The sequence below is a fragment of the Spinacia oleracea genome, chromosome 4, assembly GCF_020520425.1.
Source record: "Spinacia oleracea cultivar Varoflay chromosome 4, BTI_SOV_V1, whole genome shotgun sequence".
NCBI classification, from domain to species: Eukaryota; Viridiplantae; Streptophyta; class Magnoliopsida; order Caryophyllales; family Amaranthaceae; genus Spinacia; species Spinacia oleracea.
The window spans coordinates 108,400,185-108,420,404 of record NC_079490.1 but is presented as its reverse complement, the minus strand read 5'-3'; the positions used below and the strand labels follow the sequence as shown (position 1 = coordinate 108,420,404).

At 39.6% G+C, this 20,220-nt stretch overlaps 1 long non-coding RNA gene across 1 annotated transcript; it reads left to right on the top strand.

The window, feature by feature from the left end:
• Positions 1–12,515: 12,515 nt before the first annotated feature.
• LOC130459289 (uncharacterized) lies at positions 12,516–18,433 on the top strand. Its single transcript, XR_008918586.1, has 6 exons — positions 12,516–12,567; positions 12,653–12,701; positions 12,782–12,864; positions 13,363–13,471; positions 13,621–13,720; positions 18,169–18,433. It is a non-coding gene; the product is annotated as an uncharacterized lncRNA (long non-coding RNA).
• The last annotated feature ends 1,787 nt before the right edge of the window (positions 18,434–20,220 follow it).

The window sequence follows — 20,220 nt, the reverse complement described above, 5'->3', positions numbered from 1 at the left end:
TTAAGTTCCAAACTTAAAAATTGAGTTAAAAGGTGCCATGCCAAAATATACACTTGCTTGGATATCCTTTACATCAATCTAGTAATAGTTTTCGCTCAGCGAGGTGTTACTTATTGGTCCTAAAGGGGCAAGGTACACAAATAATTGTGAGTACATGTTAGTTTTGGTGAAACTCAACGATATAAGTAAGGAGTCCTTTTATGTCGTGGCAAATTCGATAGGTTTACCTAATAAGTTCTTAGACGTACCTATCAACCAAGAATAGTTTCTAGACTATTAGCAAAAGGCTTTTGCTTAACTAAGATGTTCTAGGATTAAGTCGACAAACTGTGCTTAGTTCTTCAATGATTTTAGGATCTTGGAATCATTTTATTCACACCTGCCGGAACACATAATTTGAATAAAATGCTTAATAAACATTGAATTATGCATGTATGCTAGAATTTAAGTTTATTAAGAGAAACTGTGAATGGTTATTTATTTGTTTATTCTTTTCAATTGTAGTTTTTAATATGGCAAACAACAATTCATTCAACATTCGATCAATTCTCGAAAAGGAGAAGTTGAACGGGAAAAACTTCCTTGACTGGCAAAGGAACTTGCAAATAGTTCTTATGCAGGAAGAAAAAGAGTATGTCCTAGATGAGGCGATGCCCGAAGCTGCAGGCGACGGGGTCACTCAGGCAGCCCTCAATCGTTGGATTGATGCCAACAAGGATGTGAAATGTCTAATGCTCGCCACCATGAGTGCGGATCTGCAGAAAACGTTCATCAACTCAGATGCTTTCACAATCATCAGTGAGTTGAAGAACATGTTCCAAGATCTGGCTCGAGTCGAAAGATTCGAGACTCATAGGCAAATTCTTGAGACCAAGCTTAAGAAAGGCGAGCCCGTAAGTCCACATGTTCTCAAAATGATTGGACTCATTGAGAATATGAGTCGGCTGGATCAACAATTTTCTCAGGAAATGGCTATAGACACCATCCTCCATTCTCTTCATAGCGGGTATGATCAGTTCAAACTGAACTACAGTATGAATAGTCTGGACAAAACGCTCACTGAGCTTCACGGTATGCTGAAGACCGCTGAAAAGACGCTCAAAAATGATAAGCAGGATGTGCTTATGGTGCGTGGGGGCAAGTTCAAGAAATCTGGAAAGAAGAGGAATGCTAAGAAAGGTGGCAACAAGGCCAGCCCAACTAAGCAAACTGGCGCCAAATCTGCAAAGAGGAAGGTCAGTCAACCCACTTCTGAATCCGAATGCTTCTACTGCAAGAAGAAGGGGCATTGGAAGAGAGATTGCTTGAAGCTAAAGGAAGATCAGAAGAACGGAACAGTCGTTCCATCTTCAGGTATTTTCGTTATAGACTGTATGCTTGCTAATTCAACTTCTTGGGTATTAGATACAGGTTGTGGCTCACACTTATGTTCCAATCCACAGGGACTAAGAAGAAGTAGAAAGTTAAGCAAGGGTGAAGTCGACCTACGAGTGGGAAATGGAGCACGGATTGCTGCATTAGCCGTAGGAACTTACTATTTGTCGTTGCCCTCCGGGCTAGTTTTGGAACTGGAAGAATGTTTCCATGTTCCAAGTCTTACTAAAAACATCATTTCAGTTTCTTGCTTAGATGCTAAGGGATTTTCTTTTTTAATAAAAGACAATAGTTGTTCGTTTTATTTTAAAGAGATGTTTTATGGATCTGCTAGATTAGTCAATGGACTTTATTTATTAGATCACGACAAACAAGTATATAACATAAATACCAAAAAGGCCAAAAAGGATGATTCAGATCTCACCTATCTGTGGCATTGTCGATTAGGCCATATAAACTTGAAACGCTTAGAAAGACTTCAAAGAGAAGGAATTCTAGAACCATTTGACTTAGAGGATTATGGTAAATGCAAATCATGTTTACTTGGCAAAATGACAAAGCAACCTTTCTCTAAAGTTGGAGAAAGAGCAAATGAACTATTGGGTTTAATCCATACAGATGTATGTGGACCAATGAGTACAAATGCTAGAGGTGGTTTCAGCTACTTTATCACTTTCACTGATGACTTCAGTAGGTATGGTTATGTCTACCTAATGAAGCATAAGTCTGAATCCTTTGACAAATTCAAGGAATTTCAGAGTGAAGTAGAGAATCAATTAGGCAAGAAGATTAAGGCACTGCGGTCTGATAGAGGCGGTGAATATCTGAGCTATGAATTTGATGACCATAAAAAAGAATGTGGAATTCTATCAGAATTGACTCCTCCTGGAACACCACAATGGAACGGTGTGTCGGAACGGAGGAACAGAACCTTGCTAGACATGGTCAGGTCAATGATGGGTCAGGCCGAACTTCCATTAGAATTTTGGGGACATGCACTAAATACAGCTGCACTCACTATAAATAGAGCTCCGTCTAAAGCTGTCGAAAAGACTCCATACGAATTATGGTTTGGAAAGCCTCCAAATGTGTCTTTTCTTAAGATTTGGGGATGTGAAGTATACGTCAAACGATTAATTTCAGACAAACTTCATCCAAAATCTGACAAATGTATCCTTGTGGGCTATCCAAAGGAAACAAAGGGGTATTACTTCTACAATACATCTGAGAACAAAGTGTTTGTTGCTCGAGATGGTGTCTTTTTGGAGAAGGATCACATTTCCAAAATGACAAGTGGGAGAAAAGTAGACCTCGAAGAAATTCGAGTCGAACAACAAACTCTAGAGAATGCTCAAGATGACATTCAGGATGAGACTCAGAGATCTTTAGAAGAATCTGGTGAGAATCATGGTCAATCTAGAAATGTTACCCCGCGTAGATCGCAAAGATATAGATCTCAACCGGAAAGGTACTTAGGTATCTTGACGAACGAGAGCTATGATGTTCTATTACTTGAAAGTGATGAACCTGCGACTTACAAGCAAGCTATGACGAGCCCTAGCTCCAAGCAATGGCAAGAAGCCATGCAATCTGAATTAGACTCCATGTCTGAAAACCAAGTATGGGATTTGGTCGATTTGCCAGATGGCTACCAAGCCATTGGAAGCAAATGGGTTTTCAAACTGAAAAAGGACAAGGATGGGAAACTTGAAGTTTTCAAAGCTAGATTGGTTGCAAAAGGTTACAGGCAAGTCCACGGTGTGGATTAAGATGAAACCTTTTCACCAGTTGCAATGCTAAAGTCTATTCGAATAATGTTAGCAATCGCTGCATATTACGATTACGAAATATGGCAGATGGATGTCAAAACTGCTTTCTTAAACGGCGTTTTAACAGAAACTGTGTTTATGACACAGCCTGAAGGTTTTGAGGATCCAAAGAATGCTAAAAAGGTATGCAAGCTAAAGAAGTCAATCTACGGATTGAAGCAGGCATCCAGGAGCTGGAATATACGTTTTGATGAAGCAGTCAGTGACTTTGGTTTCATCAAGAACGCGGACGAATCTTGTGTATACAAGAAGGTCAGTGGGAGCAAAATTGCTTTCCTAGTATTATATGTCGACGACATATTGCTTATCGGAAATGACATTCCTATGTTGAACTCTGTCAAGATTTGGCTTGGGAAATGTTTTTCGATGAAGGATCTAGGAGAAGCACAGTACATATTGGGCATCAAGATTTACAGAGATAGATCTAAAAAGATGATTGGACTTAGTCAAAGCACTTATATCAATAAGGTGCTTGATAGGTTCAAGATGGCGGACTCCAAGCGAGGCTACCTACCCATGTCTCATGGAATGACTCTAAGCAAGACTCAGTGCCCAAAAACACTTGATGAGCGTAGACGAATGAATGGGATTCCATATGCATCATTGATTGGTTCAATAATGTATGCTATGATATGTACACGCCCGGATATTGCGTACGCACTCAGTGCTACGAGCAGATACCAGTCAGACCCAGGAGAGGCGCATTGGACTGCTGCCAAGAACATTCTGAAGTACCTGAAAAGGCACAAAGATGACTTCCTGGTCTATGGTGGAGATGATGAATTAATTGTTAAAGGCTATACGGACGCAAGTTTCCAAACCGACAAAGATGATTTTAGATCACAGTCTGGGTTTGTCTTCTGCCTCAACGGAGGAGCAGTAAGCTGGAAAAGTGCTAAGCAAAGCACCATTGCGGATTCTACAACTGAAGCGGAGTACATTGCTGCACATGAAGCAGCAAAGGAAGCTATATGGCTAAGGAAGTTCATAGGAGAACTTGGTGTAGTCCCCTCCATTAAAGGAACAATAGCCCTGTATTGTGATAATAACGGAGCTATTGCACAGGCAAAAGAGCCTAGACACCACCAGAGAGTCAAGCATGTACTTCGTAGATTTCACCTTCTACGAGAGTTCGTTGAAAGAAAATAAGTCGAGATAAGAAAAATTGGAACTGATGACAACATATCAGATCCATTAACTAAACCTCTGCCGCAGGCGAAGCACAACTCGCACACTGCAGCTATGGGAATCAAGCATATTGGAGAATGGCTTTGATGTCTCTGTTTAATGTTTTAAAGTTTTAGAGTTTAAATCTTTGTAAAACATTATTGGTTAATCATTCACAATAAATGAAAAGAATTCATTTTTCCATTTAATTTGTGGTTTATTAAATGATGAGTCCCTTCAATTTGACGATATATTCAAGATAGACTGTCAGGACCAGTCCTGTGACTAAGAAATGTCTATCAAGTGAACTTGAATGTCAAAGGTTGAAAATGGTCCCTAATCGGAGTTTTCTATAAAATTGGACGCATAGAAAACGTTAGACGATTAGAATGCAAGATGACTAGTAGTTCTGTTTCTTGAACTATGTGGACATGGCAATGTCATAATCATTTGCATAGATACTTACTTTGGGAAGACTAGTATCGGACAAGACCTATGAAACTTTACTGTAAGAGATGAAAATCTGTCATGAGTAAATTTCATTAAATTATTAGACACTAAATCCTCAATACCTGAGTGATTTGAGATTACTTGTTTGAGAACTGGTTGCTTTGACGTTGACCAACCGTCGCACCGTAAAAGGAGGCTATAAAGGCAACGCTCAGGTAATCACCTATCAAACGAAGTCTAATCTCAAGATCGCAAGATTGGGATTGTCCTCCCATAAATCGGGATGAGATGCTTAAAAGTTGTACAAGGCCACTCGGAGAGCTAGAAACTGTGAAATGCATGGCCGTGCTCGGATGAATCATAGGCTATGATTATCTGTTTATTTGATCAGTTGAACTCTGAAACCGAGGAACACCTCTGGACGTAATAAGGATGACAACTCTTACCTTATGTTCAAGAGCAAGCATCGAGCGACAAAGGAATTAGGAAATGCACACTTGTCCCTAAGGACAAGTGGGAGACTGAAGGAAATAATGCCCTTGGTCCAAGTATGCATTCTATGTTAAAGTCTAATAAATGCGGTTCAGTATTAATTAACAAGTTAATAATTCAGTGAGATCAAGTGAGCTGAATGCCTAGCTAGAGGCCGCTTCAGTTCAAGTGGAATTAATTATATTAATCCACAGCTTACTCTTGACTGAACCCGTAGGGTCACACAAATAGTACGTAAACGGATCAAGTATTTAATGGCATTAAATACTCCATCTATGAATATTCGGAACCGACGGATCTTGGTTTCAGTGGGAGCTAAGATCGTCACAGGCAAGAAATGAATAATCCGGAAACGATGATATTGCCGGAAACGGAAATATGGATCGTATCGGAAATATAAATATTATCCAAGTCGTAGATGTTGCCGGAAACGGAAACATGGTACGTATCGGAAAATATTATCGGAAATGGAAATATTGCCAGAATCGGAAATATTACCGGAAACGGAAATATTGTCAGAATCGGAAATATTACCGGAATCGGAAAATAATTCCGGAAACGGAAATATTAAATATTTGTTCGAAAACGGAAATTAATTCCGGAATCGAAAATATTAAATATTGTTCGTGTCGGAAATGAATTCTGGAATCGGAAAATTTAATCGGAAGCGCATCGTACGAATAAGCATCGGACGAGGCCTGCCGGACGAGGCCCAGCACGAAGCCAGGCCATCGCCCAGCAAGCCAAGCGCGCCGCACAAATAGCCACGCCAGGCCCAGCGCAAGGCCAGGCCCAGCAGGCTGCGCAGCGCGCGCAGCGCGCACAGCACGCGCAGCGCGCACAGCACGCGCAGCGCGCAGCGCGCGCGGGCGCTGTGTGGGCTGCTGCTCGCGCGCACGCATGGGGCCCATCGTGGCAGCCGTGCGTGTGTGTGCAAGTGTTTGTATTCGTGCACGTTTCCTAAAACATGCAGAGTTCGGTTAATGATTAAATTCCTAATTCTATTTGATAAATTAATTAAATTAGAGTTCTTGTAAAATTCTAGGTTTAATTAATTTGTATCTGAATAGGATTTCGATTCCCTTTCCATACCCCTATAAATATGAGGCTAGGGCTCACAATTTATAACAAGTTTCAAAGTATTCAAAGTGAGTTTTTGAGAAAAAAATTCAGTCACACATTTGCCTATAAAGTGCCGAAAATAATAGTACCTTAAGGGCGATTCTAGTTTGTCAATCTTAAGGCGGATCCGGACGTGCTGTGGACTATCTACGGAGGGACGACACTTGGAGTCCTAAAGACTTGTTCTTGTTCGGTTCGGGCGCAGCTAGGGAAGGCACGCAACAAAGAGTATGCATCTAATCTATGCTAAATGATTATGTGTAAATAATATGTTTTCATGGCTTTATGGTTTTTCCGCATGATTTATGAATTGTCATATGTATCATAACCTAACACCTCGAACTCTAGTTGGTCCGGAGAGAGAAATGTCTCTCTGGCTTGGGCCTCTCATCCATATAATATTCCCCGTAGACAGAGTAACTGGCTCAGGTTGGGACTGAATATTCAAGAATGGTTTGGCAACCCAATACCGCCTCCAAACTTCAAGTCGATCTGCATTCCGCACAACAGGTCTCAGACTCTCTTCAGCACAATCCGGAATTTCTTTTTTCAAGCGAAACTGTCTCATCACTCGAACAGGCGAGTAGAAGACCAACATTGTGAGGCTCGGCACCCTCAAAGCAGTAGAGCCAGGTGCATATCTCATAGCGGTAATTCCCCACCAAGGAACTACCTACCTTATACAAGATTCAACCCCAGAGAGTGGGAATCGCCACTCATCCAATGAAAGCCGGCCATACATCATGGGCCGCACAGTGAACCCTTTTCTATTATACCTTTCCATGTTCTCCGGTGGTGCCACCAACATGAGTCTCTCCATAAGCAAGGCCTTGGGGAGTATACAAGAAAAGCAATTCAAAATTCAACATTTGAAATACAAGTACAATTTCAATATACAAGAAAGCTCCAGATCCTTACTAGGAGTTATACCGGACTTCCCGACGACAAAGAAGAGGGGTACGACTTCAACATATCAAGGCCCATCAATGTTTCGCCAATCACAAGCGTCATTGGGTCCCAGCCACTAGCAATCTTCTCTACAATCTCTATTAGGGAGGCATCGCCATTGCCAAACCCCTGCTTCAAAAAGAGGAAGCGAGCAAAGATACAATAACTCAAGGCCCTCAAGCGGAAAACCTTGGTGACATCAAGTCCAGCAAAGTAAGTAGCAAGGAGGGACAAATCCACCCCTCTGCCATATACAACAACACTCAAAAGTGGGGGCTTCAAGCCCAAATATCTTTCAAAACCCATGAAAAAGTGTTCTTCAACACTAGGCATGCATGGCTCCGGCATAATGGGCCACCCTAATATGGCACTAAACTCTTCAGGGAGGGGACATACCTCATTATTCCCAAAGCGGAAAACATGATGATTTGGATCCCAAGCCTCCAAAGCAGCAAGAATGAAGTGCACATCAAGCTTTACAAACCGGAAGGAGGCGAGCACCCCAAGATGCATGCCATTAAGCTCCTTTTTCTCCATCTTGCCTAGCGAACAAAGCCAAGAGTTCAAGGCATTTTCAAAAGACATGGCCATTTTCTCTCTCTTTTCGTGAGGAAACAGTATACAAAGAAAAGCAGGGAAGGATTGATGCAAAGTATGATCTGGAAAGCTCCCTATTTATACAAAAACCAGCCCTCATGGTAGTACGCCGGCGCCGGACGCCGAAACCTGCGCTTGGCGCAGGGGTCTGCAACAAGGAGGAGGCCACCAAAAAACCACATTCAAAGTGGGGGCTTATAGTGGGTATATACACCCGGAAAAAATGGGTAAATTTTTGCAAAATTTTTCATGCATGCATATAGCTAAAATTTCAAAAGCACACACAACGCATACAAAATTCAAAATTTCAACCATACAAAGTTCAAATTTTCAGCCATACAAGATCCAAAAATTCCAAACCTTGCAAAATTCAAGTACAAAACCATACAAAGTTCTAAAAATTCCAATTCGAACCATATGAAATTCAAATTTCCAACCGTACAAAATCCAAGTTACAAAATACAATCCATACAAATACAATCCATACAAAAATCCAACCAAGGCAAGCTGGAACTCGCTACCATGCAGGATCAGTCCGAATCATTATCAGCCGTAATGTCAACCACATGCTCCTTGTTCCTGTTTCGGCTCCTATAGCACTCCAGATCCTGATCCAGCTCTGTCCCAGGGGTGTCAGGCTCCTGCTCCTAAATACGAAGAGTATTGGGAGTACGATAGATTTCCTGCTGAGGGGAAAGATACCAAAAGGGTTGCGGCATCGCCACGAACTGGCGATGCACCCCAAAAGCCCGGGTCTGTCGCATCCGCTCCATCTCATACCAGTAAGCCCGAGAATCAGCACTCCAAGGCTGAGAGCTCCTCGCTCCGAAGTAAGAACCAGGGGTTGGCGCAAAAGGTATCAAACTGCCCTGACCTCCGAAAAAATGCCTGGTGGGGTCAGCATATACAAAGGGAACATCTCCCCTGTTAACATCAGAATGCCTCTGATGAGTACTAGTACCAGGACCTAAGCTCGGTCCCGCCTGCCCTACTGAATTCTCCACCAGGGGCTCCATGTCAACGCAACCTTTGCGACCTCGACGGCGCTCCGATACAAAATACAAAGTTCAATATTCAAGAATCAGTCATACATAATCAAATTTCAAGAATACAAATTTCTCAGTCAATGAATGCACCTCTCTGTCCAGGCCAGTAAGCTTCTGGGTCAGCTTGGCGCACTACCTCTTCAAGGAATCAATTACAAGTATCCAGCGACGCACTCTCGCCCGAGGCGCCTCCATACAAAATTCAAAATCAATTTCCAGATACAAGATTACAAACAGTTTCAAGAAAATAAAACGGTACTTACAGCTGCATAATGCTCCAGTACATCATCATACGACCTCCGATGTGGAGGAGAAGCTACGGGAACGGTCACCTCCACCTGCTCCCCATCCAAGTTCTCATAGCGGATGACCGTGTCAGCATAGGGAATATCCTCGGGGTTGATCTCCTCCTCTTAACCACTCATACAATGATCCAATTATACAAGAATACAAGAATACAAGAATACAAGAATACAAGAGTACAAGATACAAAATTCAAAAGCTCACCGGCAGTACGAAGCGTATAGGTGGAGCAAGCCGCTTCAAAAGGTCCCCATGACGGCCTCTCCTATCTACAAAGTTCTCCCGAGGGAGACAAACAGCATCGCCCCCGATATTCAAATAGAGATGGGCGACATCTTCATCTCGCGCTAGCATGGTCTCCGGTGGGTCCTTAGGGACAAGCCTGCCCCTCGTACTATGCTGAAGGGACACTCGTTCCCCCAAATACCATATATGGCGGTACACCCCGGGGAGCAAGACCCGGCGCCCAGACAAAAAGTGGGCCTGCGTGGCCGAAACAGGTATAGGCGCACCAGCAAAGGGACGCCAAACCACCTACAGAGAAGACAACTCAGGCAACTATACAAATACAAATACAAAATGGCAGAACAGTACAAAAGCATACCTCCTCAACAGGAAAAACCCGCAAAGCTCTGCGGGAACTCGCCAAAGACATCCTCCTCGCCGCTCCTATCGAAGAGGCAGAATACGGGTAAGCCTCATCCCCAATACGAGCCGGCGCCAAAGTCGGGAAAAACTCGTACATCCAAATCTTTCAAAAAATACAAGCAAAAGCATCTGTCAAATCCTATGTGTACAAGATTCAAGATACAAACATACAAATACAAGATACAAAGTACAAGGAGTCCCAAATACCTCCAGCATGCTCCACAAAGCAGCAATGCTCGCCTTGCTCTCCGGTGAAGTCCGGGAGGCGTACTTCATCTGATACAAAAGGTGGCTATATGCCAGGCCACCCCAGTTGAAGCTCGAAACAGCCTTCAGGTCCCTCAAGGCTTCCAAGAAGCCAACCAGCACCCGACTATTCCTGCTCGGGGCCATCACTTTACTGACAAGAGCCAAGAGGAAGAGTCGAACCCTCTACTCCGCAGATATATCCGCACCGCGGATCGCGGCCATGATCAGCGTCACAGGAGCATGAGTGTCATCTTTCATCAAGTCGACAACAGGGTCGATCAACTCCCTGTCACCGCCCGAATACCACTTCAAATCAGAATAAAAAATCACGTTACTCTCAGAGAAGGGAAGGCCCGTGATCATAGCAAACGCGAAAGGGGTAATGGTGATCTCCCACCACCGCTCTAACAGAGCCTGAAGTCGGGCTTTGATGCCCCTCCTCCTTTGAGCATCCCCCGAGGCAAGCCAGAAATCAACTAGGCCCGTCTGCAACCAGATCTCCCTAGCCTCCGCGTCGTCATAGACAAACAGAAAAACATCGTGAAGATCCGTCAGGGACCAAAAAGGGCGGAGCGGCTCTCCATCAGCCTATGGATGAGCGGATCAGTTTAAAACCTATACAAGTTCAAAAGACAAAGCACAGTACAACACTCACCAAACCAGAGCGAGGCCGCTGAGACAAATGAAACTCCGGTCGGAACACAATATCGGAAGGCCTCCAGCTAGTGCCAACAAAGACGGGCGCTGTCCGCGGTACCATGCCTGTCTCCGGCACATCTGTCGCCGCCGCTTCGTCATCTGAAGCATCCTCTATAGCAGCTCGAACCGCCGAACATTCGGCAAGCTTTCTCTGGGTGTGACGAGGCATACTAAGTCATTCGAGATACAAAATATATACATTCAAGATTGGGGGTTATCTTATACTATCCCGTACAAAAGTCAAAATTCGAAAAAATTCCCAGTGGCGGTACAAATTCATCCAGGGACCTCTACTTCAACATACGAGTTCTACACCAACGCCTAGGCTATCCATGCCGAATGAGAAAATTTTCGAAAATCCAAGATTCCACAGAAATTCAAATTCTTCAAAGTTCCAACCGTTCAAGTTCAAGTGGCTATCAAACAATTCTCTACAACATTCAAGAGGCCTGCTATCATACAAGCATCAAATCAACAAGAATTTCAAAGTACAAAAAAAAAAAACTACATGCAATCCTAGAGATTATTTCATAAAGCAAAACATGAAATACTTACATGCACTAGTAGAAAAAACCCTGTTGCAACCCCCTTATTGCAGCGTACAAGTATTAATACGCTTCAACAACCAGTCGGTCAACGCGGGTCAAACCTTTTAAAGGGTTATCGCAGCGTACATTTTTATTGTTCGCTGCGAAATAGTTTATTGCAGCGTACAAAATTAAAGCCCGCAGCAATATACAGACTCTGTTGCAGCGTACATGCTATTGTACCCTCCAACAGGTCCTGATCCGTGTTTCAAAATACATTAGCTCATTTCTCAAAATTTGTTGCGGGCTCCGTGTTTCAAAATACTGCAATTCAAAATACTCCAAAATATCTCAAAATTTTAGAACTCATTTCCTCGCGCTCAACTCCAACTCTTCAAACATCTCCCAATTTTTTGCCGTCGCCGTCGAACTCCAACCCTTGTTCGGCCCTGCGTCGCCGTCGAAATCCGCCCTTGCTCGGCCCTGCGTCGCTGTCCTCTCCGGTGGATGTCTGTTCTCGCCTCATCTCCCCCGTCGATGTCCTCTCCGATGGGTGGCTTTTCAATTGCTGAAAACTCGGTCAGCTTGGTCGGCCGGGGGTTCAGCGTCCCCCCGTCGCGTCCTGGTTCCGGTGCTTGCTCGGCCGTTACTCTCCTCGCCACAACCAGTAAGTAATTATCTTCCTAGCTGTATTTTCGTTTTCAGATTAGGGTTTTGTTCAATTTATATTTTTTTTTTGATTTTTTTTTGGCTGTTGTTCAATTAGGCTAATCATGTGAACTAAAACAAATGTTGAACTATTTTGATAAGGTTTACAAAGCCAGCAGTGGCCTCAAGATTGTTGTTGAACTTTGTGGTGAGCTAAAACTGATTAATTGTGCATAATAATTTCTAGTAGCAGTAATTGAACTATTTTGGTCGATGATCTCAAAAGAGGTTAAGGCTAATCACCCAAAGATTATCAGGTGAATTTCCTGGTTATATGATTCAAACTACATCCTTTCTAGGTCATTAATTCTCAAGCATCGATCCCTTGTTTCTTAATTTCAACTTGCTGGGGTTGTTGCGGTTGAAGTCACAGGAGGGCCAATCATCGACTTTGTTCCAGGAAGAATGGTTTGTGCTTCCTATACATTCATGATTGTTATATTCTTGTTTGTTATTGTATAACAATAGTACCTGATTATCGATGTTATACCAGGATTGCGCAGATTCTCCTGATGAAGGACGCCTTCCTGATGCAAATCAAGGTACGTACGTATTCTACCCTCTCATCAGTAATATGACAGTTTAGTAGTACATGTTATTAACAGCGTAAAATGGGTTGCAGGTGCCGGACATTTGAGAGAAATCTTTTACAGAATGGGGCTTTCTGACAAGGATATTGTCGCGCTTTCAGGAGGCCACACTCTGGTAAACTACATACCTTAGCTTGGACAAGATTACAACAATGCTAGGACTAACCTAAACTAGTCATACATGACTTGTGTGCTACCTTCGCCGAGTATAGTCGTCGTATACTCTAGAGCTGCTGAAATTTTGCCCCACTCACAGTGGAACAATTACATGAGATGAACTTTGAAGGATTTTAAAAGATATATACTTCATATATAATGTGAGATTTAGATTTCAAGTAGACCTTAAATCGCCCTGTGATTAGATTTTTACGCAATTTTTGCCCCTCCTGTTTAATTTTTTGCTTTTATAGTTTGATTATCCCATATTTACATGATTTTATTGTCAACTACAGTGTTAGATTTTTGAGAACAAGATGTATTGATAGTTGTCGTAATTTATAAAAATACTAGTTATTCTTTGACATCTCTTTATGTCAGCATTTCCATGCAATTATAAGCATTGTATTCCTTTTCACTTTGTTGCTTGATATTTTAAGTCTGTGAATTGGTACAGGTATATTTATCACCATTTGATGGGACATGAAGTCGAGATGCAGGTGGTTTGAAATACTTTGCCTCGTCGATTTGGCGCTCCAGGTCTTCCAGAGTTGAATGCATCTCAGGTATTATATTCTTGTGTTTAACATTGTTCTTGTAGGGTACTAACTTATGCGGTATACTACTCTTAATAATAACCTTCTCTATTACATCCATTGTGTATATTATGTGGTTTGTTAATTGTTTCAAATTTACTTTGGATTTTGATTTCTAGCTACAATAATCGGGCAATTATGGAGGCTGCTCAAGTACTGCTTTATTTCGGAGTTGAACAAATCATCTATGTTTCTGAAATGACGCACTGCTAAATAAAGGTTTTTATTCTTAACTATACCACTTCAAAGCACTATTTCTTTTCAGAGTTTCTGATTCAAGCACATTTTAGCTCTTATTCTAAAACACCTAATACAGCTTAAGATTCAGAAATGTTTCACGGTAATACATCTGAGCTTAATAGAAGTATCAACATAAATTAAGAGATTATGTTCTGAAATAGATAGTTGCTCTTATGTTCTGATCCTGCGTCCGTACTGCTCATAAGCGCTATTTATAGAAGAACAAAAAAGTGAAAAACAATATGAAGCTATTAAAGTGAAGTACATAACTGAAACATATGAGCTTATTAATCTTATACTTCAGGCCACCTAAGAACCTAAGGACTTTCGTTCCCAATTTTGAACTAAATAACCTAAGGACTCATTTCAAACTTATTACATGATTAATATGCTTAGTTTTAAGTTTTCAATACTCGTTCCAATCGATTTATGCACATTTAAGGATCATTGGATCGTTATAGGTCATATTTAGGCTAAAATGACATTTTCGCTCCCAACTTTCAACTAACGAACTTAAGAACTCATTTCAAACTTACTACATGATTCATATGATTACTTTTAACTTTCCAAGACTCAATCCAATCTATTTATGCACATTTGAGACTTGTTTGGCCATTATAGGTCATATTTAGGCTAAAATGACATTTTCGCTCACAACTTTGAACTAACGAACCTAAGGACTCACTTCCAACTTATTATATGATTAATATGATTATTGTAAGTTTTCAAGACTCAATCCAATCGATTTATGCACATTTGAGACTTGTTTGGTCGTTATAGGTCATATTTAGGCTAAAATGAGGCATTTTCGCTCCCAACTTTGAACTAACGAACCTAAGAACTCATTTCAAACTTACTACATGATTCATATGATTAGTTTTAACTTTCCAAGACTCAATCCAATCTATTTATGCACATTTGAGACTTGTTTGACCATTATAGGTCATATTTAGGCTAATATGACATTTTCGCTCCCAACTTTGAACTAACGAACCTAAAAACTCATTTCAAACTTACTACATGATTCATATGATTATTTTTAAATTTTCAAGACTAAATCTAATCTATTTTTGCACATTCGAGACTTGTTTGGCCGTTATTGGTCATATTTAAGCTAAAATGACATTTTCGCTCACAACTTTGTACTAACGAACTTAAGAACTCATTTCAAACTTATTACATGATTCATAAGATTAGTTTTAAGTTTCCAAGACTCAATCCAATCTATTTATGCACATTTGAGACTTGTTTGGTCGTTATAGGTCATACTTATGCTAAAATAAAGCATTTTCGCTCCCAATTTTGAACTAAATAACCTAAGGACTCATTTCAAACGTATTACATGATCAATATGCTTAATTTTAAGTTTTCAATACTCGTTCCAATCGATTTATGCACATTTAAGGATCATTGGATCGTTATAGGTCATATTTAGGCTAAAATGACATTTTCACCAGAAGATGCTAATAAATATGACTTTTGAATGTGCTGTTACAAACTTAGCAAAAAATTATGAGTAACAGATGTCATTATGATTCGGCTATTTGATGGTTTGATATCTATAAGCTGAATCCTAATGAAATGCATAGCCTTTATGCCCTAAGGTACCTAGGTGATTTCAGTAGTTCACACTCTCAAAGCCTTCATTAGCTCCAAGCTTTATTACTGCTACTCTTGATAAGTCACTCAGTTCAAACTTAAGATGATTAGTGATCTCTCAAATTTGCAGTCATATAAACTCCTTTACCTTATCAAAGAGTACTCCATCAATGTGGAGGGTGATACTTTCAGCTTAACCTTTTCTCCCTCGTCCAATTACCTCTCCCTTGTATATTTATTGCAGACATTCTTGAGTCTTGATTGTTTAGGAATGTAGGAAGTTAATCAGGGTTTGTCTTTTAGGATACCTCTCCCAAACCTATCTTGTAGAGGTGTATTATAGATGAGTGAGTCATAAATCTTTCTTGTTTCTCATTCTTGGTCTGTTATTGGAAGACATTTTTGCGAGCTACTGAAATGTTTGCTGGCTCGGTCATTTTCAACAGCTATCTTAACCTTTAAAAGTTGCTTCAAAGCACTGCCCAACGACCTTCACTAGAGTTGTGGCACAATCAAAACTTAGTTTAGGTTTCTTTTGGAAAACGCTATCTTAGTTTTAAAAGGAACAAGGCACACCAAGATGCACAGGGATGCACTGATCTGTACTGATTTGTGCTGCTGCATTGATCAGTTCTGCTGCTGCTGCACGGATCGGTGATGCTGCTGCCGCTGCACTGATCGGTGCTGCTGATGCCGCACTGATCTGCTGCCTACATGCTGATCTGCTGCTGCTGCACTAGTGCTGATCTGCTACACGTACTGATCTCCTACAAGGGAATTGAAATGTGATAAAATGATAGTCAATACAATAAAATAAAATAAAAGGGAATGCAAGTTGTTTATTTAAGATGTAACGAATTTGAAATTGATTGAAGAAAAGTCTTATCAATATAATATTAAATATTGCATAAATTTATCAATGTGATTAGTATATGAACTGATGGAATGGAAATGAGCTAGCAATATTTGTTTGTGATGTCTTAATTGACATGTGTATTTGGAGTTAATGATTGGCACGTACTGTACAACTTTGTACCTTATTGCACAATGTTTTGCAACTTAATTGTTGATATATTAATGTTAGTTATATTAGTATAACTTGTATTTGGTAAGATTTAGTACATTTTGATATGTTGTAATTTAATTATATAGGGGTGCTCCTCCCAAATTTAAAATCTAACATCGGAAATTCAGAAATTTTTTATATATATATATATATATATATAAACTAATATATATATATATATATATATATATATATATATATATTAGTTTATATATATATATATATATATATATATAAACTAATGGAATACTACGTAAATTGTTAGGCACTAACTTAATTGACTTAAATGACATTTCCGCTCCCAACTTTGAACTAAAAAACCTAAGGACTCATTTGAGTCTTATTACATGACTAATATGCATAGTTTTAACTTTCTAAAACTCATTCGAATCTATTTATTCACATTTAAGGGTCATTGGGTCGTTATAGGTCATATTTAGGCTAAAATGACATTTCTGCTCCCAACTTTGAACTAAAGAACCTAAGGACTCATTTGATTCTTATTACATGACTAATATACATAGTTTTAACTTTCTAAAACTCATTCGAATCTATTTACGCACATTTAAGGGTCATTGGGTCGTTACAGGTCATATTTAGAGCTAAAATGACATTTCCGCTCCCAACTTTGAACTAAAGAACATAAGGACTCATTTGATTCTTATTACATGATTAATATGCATAGTTTTAACTTTCTAAAACTTATTCGAATCTATTTATGCACATTTCAAGATCATTGGGTCGTTATAGGTCATATTTAGGCTAAAATGACATTTCCGCTCCCAACTTTGAACTAAAGAACCTAAGGAATCGTTTGATTCTTATTACATGACGAATATGCATAGTTTTAACTTTCTAAAACTAATTCGAATCTATTTATGCACATTTAAGGGTCATTGGGTCGTTATAGGTCATATTTAGAGCTAAAATATATGACATTTCCGCTCCCAACTTTGAACTAAAGAACATAAGGACTCATTTGATTCTGATTACATGATTAATATGCATAGTTTTAACTCTCTAAAACTCATTGCAATATATTTATGCACATTTAAGACTCACTGGATCGTTATAGGTCATATTTAGAGCTAAAATGATATTTCCGCTCCCAACTTTGAACTAAAGAACCTAAGGATACATTTGATTCTTATTACATGACTAAAATGCATAGATTTAACTTTATTAAACTTATTTGAATCTATTTATGCACATTTAAGGCTCATTGGGTCGTTATAGGTCATATTTAGGCTAAAATGACATTTATGCTCCCAACTTTGAACTAAAGAACATAAGGACTCATTTGATTCTTATGACATGACTAATATGCATAGTTTTAACTTTCTAAAACTTATTTGAATCTATTTATGCACATTTAAATATCATTGGGTCGTTATAGACTTATAGGTCATATTTAGGCTAAAATGACATTTCCGCTCCCAACTTTGAACTAAAGAACCTAAGGATACATTTGATTCTTATTACATGACTAATATGCATAGTTTTAACTTTCTAAAACTCATTCGAACCTATTTATGCACATTTAAGGCTCGTCGGGTCGTTATAGGTCATATTTAGAGCTAAAATGACATTTCCGCTCCCAACTTTGGGTTTTTATAGGTAATCAATTAATTTTTCTTACTCTTAATTGATTCGTATTCTAGACTATTAGTACATTGTCATTAGTTGCTTGAATGTTAAAATGTGACATTTCATTTGCATTTAATCGATCTAATGCTCCCATCAAAATTTTGTTTTTGTAAAGGTCTATTCTCCGAAGACTGCGCCTTATGCTAGTGAGGAAAATGATGTGGTTCGTGAGTAATGGGCTAAGTTTTATACCAGCATGTATTTATTATTGATCTGAGGGCGCTTGAACGAGTTGGTTTAGATGTTATAGAACAATTTTTTATGTTGAAATGTATGCTTACGTTGAAATTGGAACGTACATATATTTATTTAAATGTATATATATGGTACGTGCACTTTGGTTTTGGGATATATATACAAAACACCAGTTATTGTTTTTATATTTGTTATACAGGTTGCGATATTCTATTATTGTTGTGACAGGTTTCTATATTTGGTGCAAGGCACTCTAGGTATCCCTAAACAAAACTAAAATAAAACTAAAATTTTCCCGCCAAAAGTGCTTTGTTGCAGCGTACATATATATATGTACGATGCAACAAGGGTGAAAAATTTTGCAAAATTTCAGACTTGTTGCAGCGTACAAATAGATGTACCCTGCAACAAGTGGGGTCTTTTGCAGCGTACATGAATTTGTACGCTGCAAAAGACCCATATTTTTGCCACAATTTTGCGACTTGTTGCAGCGTACATGCAAATGTACGCTGCAAAAAAGTACTTTCGCAGCGTACATTGTACGCTGCAACAAGTCAATACTTGTTGCAGGCCCCCCAGTTGCAGCATACGATGTACGCTGCAACAAGGGTCTAAAAGCCCGCTGCAACAAGGGTTTTTTCTACTAGTGATGGACAAGGCAAGAACAACAAGATCAAGGGAGAGTATTCGACCTTTGAGAGGAAAAAGCAAGAGAATGGAAGTGCTTTTTCTTCAAATGGCACGGAAACGGGAGCTTTTATAGCTCACCCCGTGCTGAACGCCGAGCCCTGCGTTGGGTGCAGATCTTCCGCGTGCACGGAATCTTCAGCGCACGGTCCTCTGTGCTGATTGCACGTTCTTTGCTGCTATAGTTTTCTGCACCAGGCATCAAACATCAAGTCATGCTACCCTCCGAAGTTACGGGTATATACCTGTATCTCCAAGCACCAACAGATGAATATCTTGAGAATACAAAGTCCAAAAAATACAAGAATTCAGGCGTTTGACTCCAAACGGACCCAAGCTCCGGGAAAGTCAGCTGAAATTTCAAAATCTTAAGGGCCAATAAAAAGCTCTTCTCCCCAGTGAAGCACATCCCCAACGGATCAATTCCGGGTATTCAAATTTCAAAATTCAAGATTCAAAAATTCAAGATTCAAAATTTTCGATGCCAAGCTCTGTCCTAAACCAAATGCGGAAGTGCAGTACAAGTACAAATCAGAGTCGTCATAAACGCACAGAGGTAGACTCGCCACCTCTCGGATAGAGCACGCGAAGAAACCTAGCCTATGGAAAGCTTTCGCATAGTCCTAAGCTAGATTAGCTCGCATATAATAGGAACTATCATTCACTTGCATGAATTAGGCTCACAATGTCTTGCCAAACCTAAATCATACATTCCAATATAATTCAATCAACTAGCATTTGCAACTACTACTCAATTGACCATGGAAAATCCTAGCACTAAATCACATTTAATCACAACATCAATCATGAATTTTCCCTAAAATTCCCCAAATTCAATGCCAAAGCTTCATCCCTAACCTCTATACTAAACTACTCAATTAGCATGATTAACATCAACATTAAACTAATATTAATCCTAATTATGAAACTAATTGAACTAATGAAGCTAATTGAAACAATAAAATTCAGAAAATTCAAACTACAAAAATTGGGGAAAAATCAATGAAATTCAAAATAACAAACTAATCCTAGAATTCAAGCATGAAATCAAAGCATAAACGAAATTAATGAAGCAATTAAAGAATTAAAGAACAAATCAAAAAGAAATTTAGAATTATACCTTGAATTGAAGAATTAGCATCAAACTTTGAAGAACAAAATGAAGAACAATACTCAAAGCAAAAGGAAAGAAATCTGAAAATTAAAGATGATTGTATTGAATTTAGAATCAATAATTTGAGGCTAAGAATCCTTAATCCTAATCTCTAATCTAAGCTCTAAACTA